Raw genomic sequence first — 5474 nt, 5'->3', positions numbered from 1 at the left:
GAGCTTACACCTGTCCTCCTATAAGACCTCAGTAAGACTATGACCCATTATATAGTTTTCACTCACTTTTCTCTTAGAAAAATACTCTTTGTTGCAAGAGGATTAACCATTTCCATTCTTATTATCACTTTTTTACCCCTGTTGTTTATGTCCTCTTTTTTTTTTCTACATGGGAAACTTAATAGAACTTGTCATTACAGTTTTTCTTGAATACTGAGGTTGTTGAGCCTAGTAAGTAATCTTGTGTTATAATGAAATACTCCTTTGATGCTAAATATGTATCCTTTGAATCTACAGATACTTTTTTAAGTTCCTTGATGTATTAGCTAACTTTTATATAGAAAATGTAATTGCAAGGACCAGACGATGTATTTGGAGTAATGTTAAAAATTACTAGAGTGAGTCATTTGTAAATGATAGTGTTTTATTAACTTATCTGCAATGTTATGGTAAAACAAACTGCGGTTTTTAATGTGTTATTAAATTGCAAGTTAGTGTGCAAGTCTAATTTAAATTATTAAAAACAAAACCAAGGAACATAGATCCCCAATATTAGTTCACCTATAAGGAATAATCTTTCCCGTTTTGTTCAACTAGATCCTTGGGCCAAGTGAAATTAGGAATCTCATGTGGTTTCAGTGGGTTTTTTTTGCATTTTTGTTTCCTGTATTTATTGCAGATTTCCACTTGGATACCTTATCTTTGATGGCAGCATGCATGCCTGGCCAGAACAGAACACCTTGGGCTCTGTTCCTGCACTTCTCAATACTCAAATGGGCACTGTAGGTTATACCTAGCATTTCCAACCTCATGTTGTGTGGTGTTATGATAATGTCCTTTGTATAGAAACCCATCATCTGCAGCAACCTCATCTCTGTAGTCGCAATAAGTTTTACACATGGAAGTGGCTGGGCTTTTTTTCTGTTAGAATAACTCATTCAGACTCTGGTAAGGTTGAGTCATTCCATTTTTCTCACTTAAGTTTGTCAACTTTTGTCTCCAAAATAGAAAATACTGGAGTTCTGTTTACATAAGACCCTTCATCATTGTTTTCATTACTGAGAGGTAGTCCGAAAAGCATGAACTCTCTAAAAATCTCCTTAAAAGCCATCTGCATATCAGTACCTCTGATGCTGTGAAATGTTCCATGCAGGCACAAAATTGTTTGCATGAAGCACCTTGCAGAATCAGGGCCTTAGTAAGTTTTCAATACCATGAAATGCTCTGAAATTAGAGGCTTCATTTGCATAGTGGCGCCTACAATACCCAAATAGTTTATAGCCTCTTTCTTTATGTACTTAATTATTTAAGACAAAAGATATTGGTAGCTGTACTTTTTTGCTGTTTGGATTTTAATCGGTATTTAAAACCATTTGCCACTTAGCTATCACCTGAAATAGTCTCAATTCAGATGAACGTTCACTGAATTAGAGCAATTTTTTCAAAACAACCTGTATGACTTAAGAGTCTAAACTTTGTTTTCAGAAGGAATGTAAGTGCGGGGCATCCACATCCCTGCAACTTCTATATGCCTAACTTTGAAAGTGGAATTCAGCATCTGCAATAACAACTTAGGCAGTTTTGAAGATACAACCCTTAGTTCCTAAGGTCTTCACTAATCACCAAATATTTCAGTGTGAATGTTTATTTGACAGTTCATTTTAATTTTCAAAACTTTTCTCTTGTCAGTCATTCCAGTGCCATTCTGTGCAGTCCCTAAGCAGCTATTCTGAGAGGAGCACTTAATTGTGATTAATTATCAATGAATTTGCTTAGTTATGTTAACATGCCCAATGAATCTCTCTAAGGCCTTCTTGTCTTGGAGTCTTGCCATTTGTACAGTTGCCTTCGCCTTCCTTGGGTTTGGTCATACTTCTTTGTGATTGAATGTGTCCTACATAATTAATATCATTCAGCCTGGCATTTGCTCGTATTCATTCAAGGGTCTTTTCTTTGGCACAATTTGGTTATTGTGCAAACTCCCATTGTGATGTTGATCATTTTTGCTTCAAATCAACAGATCATAACCAATTTCTCATTCCATCCAGATCCGCAAAGATCTGCAACATGATGCTGTGGTATATCCCAAGTGCTGAGGCAGTCCCCATGGGAAGTTGCATAAACTATACAGTTGCTAAAAGGGGAATTAGAAGTGCAGTGTTTTGCACTTTCTGTGTTTGGTCAGACTTGCCAAAACCCTTTAATATATACCCCCCAAAAAAAGTAATTTTGTCACTCAAAGTCCTAAATATGATTGTCTGGATCCTCAGTTGGTGTAAATTAGCATAGCTCCATTGCCTTCAGTGGAGTTACGCTAAGATACAACAGTGATGATCTGGGCAGATACCCTCAGCTGCTCTCTTGGGTTAGCATTCATGTTTGATTGCCTTATTTAAATCTTTTGAAGTTATGAAATCCCTTGCATTGTTTGGTTTCTTAGAATGGCCAATTGCTAACTCGATTACTTGGTGTCTGTATCTGCACAGTAACATCTGATTTTGCCATGCAGTTAAGTTCACCCCTTTATTTTTATCTCAGTGCTATTGGGACTTTATGTGGCACACATTTTTTGCAGCACTGTAGTATCTATATCAATGTTTTATATCTCTAAAATATCCCATATCCCTCATAAACACCTCATCATAATCTTCTTTTACAATATTTTTTGTATTCCCAGTAAGTGGAATTTACATTTGCTCATCTGCATGTAAAAACTGCTCTTCTAACCCTAACACACACAGAATTTCCACTGCTTCAAAGTCTGCTGGTTTCTCTCCTTCTACAGATAACGACATTGTGCTCTTTCAGCATGGGCTCATTTGGTGTATGCTGTGTGAAACAACTTTAGATTTTGAGGAGTAGTTTAAACTGGCCATCATTAATTATTTTTGTATGTTTGACTGTGTTTACACTGCACTCAGCTCCAGCAGTATCTGTTTTCTGTAATATAAAAGAGGCAGAGGAGGACTGCAGTATAAGCACATTACTATTGTTATCTATTATTTTTTGGACTGTGGTAAAAAGGCAAAAAAGACAGACCCTTGAAAAAAATTGAATCCAAAAAAATATTTAAGATGCAGTTTCCAGAATTATACTATTTACATAGTTTCATTAAAATGATCAGCTATAAAGTAGTCAATCAGAGTGATATTTAAAATGCCATCTTCAGGCTTCAGAGTTAACACTACACGGAGATGAACGGAATCAAGTTTCCAAATTTTCAGACTGCAAATTAATGGGGACATCATTATAAAAGCATATGATCAGCTTAAAAGAGCTATAAATATAATTTATTCAAAAGAGATTAGATACTGGAGCACTTTTCTTCTGTATTAAGTAGGAAAGGAATCAAATCATGCAGACGCGGTTTATGAGAAAACCAAGCCATAGTCTTTCTTTCCTTTTTTCTTTTTTTTTCTTTTCTTTTCTTTTTTTTTTTTTACAGGTAGAAAACTATTTTTTCCAGGCCAGTCAGTCTGGCACTTTTCTTGAACACATAATTCACACAAAAAGCATGTTAAAGCAGACTTACTAGAAAATCACAACTTACTCATTTTGCCTGTAAAACTATGAGCTTACGGATTTTTTGTTTGCTTGTATAAACTGATGATAGCTGAAAGAATTAAAATGACCCTGTGTTAAATGCAGTCTAATGAATGCTGAATTCAGAGTTTAATAGGTAAACAACATATAATTTACTTTTTGACGATATGATCTGAATCTATAATTCAGCCATGAGTTAGACATGATATCAGACAACAGATATAAAAATGAAAAAACATCTTGGTTATTTCTTACAAATATTTGTATATTTTTCTTTTAAATACCAGGGTTATTCTTTAAAAGGGAGTGAATTCAGTATCTGCTCTTTTAACTTTTGTGTATTTCACAAATAAGTTTTAATTTAAAAGCTGTAAATGTTGGGTATGCTGGACACTGCAGAGATAAATCGTTGGTTTTGTTCCCCGTGAAGAGTTATAAACAAATTATGAAAAAACACAGGGAAATCATAAAAATTTATATGAAAAGAACTGAATAATTAAAAAAATTATAGATTATGGGTTTCTCCTCAAGGCTTCTCCAGGAACCATTGTAGTTGGTGATTTGTTTTCCTCTGATGCACTAATCAAGAAACATCTGTCAGGAAAGCGTAAGTATGTTCCATAAGTATAGGCGTAATGGAGGAGGGGCAAGGGCCTTGTTTTTGAATAACACCCAGTACTCCTGTTGTGACTTCAGTGTGAAGAATCTGAAAGAACGGTATTATTAAGAATTTTTTTTTCTTTATTTTTCTAAGCCAGCTAAGGTTTAATCCTCAACACTCCCATTCACAGAAAAAGACCTTCAATGGTTCTAAGTCTTTCCTGAGACCCAATCCAAAGTCCTCTTAAGTCAATGGAAAACCTCCCACCATCTTTAGCTGGCTTTGGATCTGAGATTATGTTCTGTAACTGTGAAAAGCTTTCCCTGAGCAGCATGTTTTTAATGGAGTGAGAACAATATTACAAGGCCAAATTCCATGCACAACCCCATGAGCAGAATTTGCACGCCTTACACTTGACAAAACCAGTTTCAGGTTGATAGTGTTACAGACAGAGTCCTACCATTACTTGTTTTACAAGAAAAAGGTATTTTTAAGGTATTGATTAGTCAAATACTGGTAAGGAAGTCCTTTAACTTTTGTTTTTAATTCCGATTTTAATTCCATTTTTACAAATGTTGGTATTAAATCTGCTGAAGCCAGAATAAATGCTACTGATTCACAAATGGGTAATAAGTAAACACGTCAGGACCACATATCTCAAGTTTTTGCAAAACTTCTTGTGAATGTTAATGTACCACAGACCAAATGTGTTTTATATCTTCATATAAAGTCTTGTATAATCAAGAATGATCTCAAAAATAATTTTACTCCATCTTAAAGTTTAAAAGTCATTATTTCAAGGTAGTGGGATTGTCTTCAAGGCTAAGAAAAACTGTTTTTTGTCTGTTCATATCAATAAAAATACTTTCCATTCAAAAGTAAAGTAAATTTAATGAATAAGATATTTAGCCAAAGGGTACTTTTTTCTTATAAATTTCCTTCACCATAAAAAAGGGAAATATGGCAGTTTCTAAAGACACTGCCAATGGATTAAATTCTGTGCAAGAGATACAGTCCACAACAATGAGTACTGGGAAGTGGCAACCTATGGGAGACACTTCTGTAAGATGTAGTTTGCTGGGTAACCTGTTCCTTCATTTGACCTTCCTGAGATGCTATATTCATCTTGAAATTAGTGGTTTTCCTATGGCTGAATGAGTGTTAAGGCTGGAATTCTGCCTATTCCTAGTTCATGCCAGGAGGTTAGTAAGGTGCTCTTCTTCCATGTTGTGTATAGCTGAGGATCACAACCTCTGAGCTAGTCGGAACAGAGAATTTGTGTTTCAGCTATGTTCCTGCCTTGCGTATTATTCTCCCAAATCCTCGTCAG

At 35.1% G+C, this 5474-nt stretch overlaps 1 protein-coding gene across 2 annotated transcripts in view; it reads left to right on the top strand.

Moving 5' to 3' along the window:
• Positions 1 to 5474, top strand: part of MYT1L (myelin transcription factor 1-like) — a 309228-nt gene that overhangs the window by 256962 nt on the left and 46792 nt on the right. The gene's annotated exons all lie outside the window — the stretch shown is intronic.

This window comes from Pygoscelis adeliae, unplaced genomic scaffold (assembly GCF_000699105.1).
Source record: "Pygoscelis adeliae isolate BGI_AS28 unplaced genomic scaffold, ASM69910v1 Scaffold17, whole genome shotgun sequence".
NCBI classification, from domain to species: domain Eukaryota; kingdom Metazoa; phylum Chordata; class Aves; order Sphenisciformes; family Spheniscidae; genus Pygoscelis; species Pygoscelis adeliae.
This window is presented reverse-complemented; position numbering and strand designations above follow the sequence as displayed.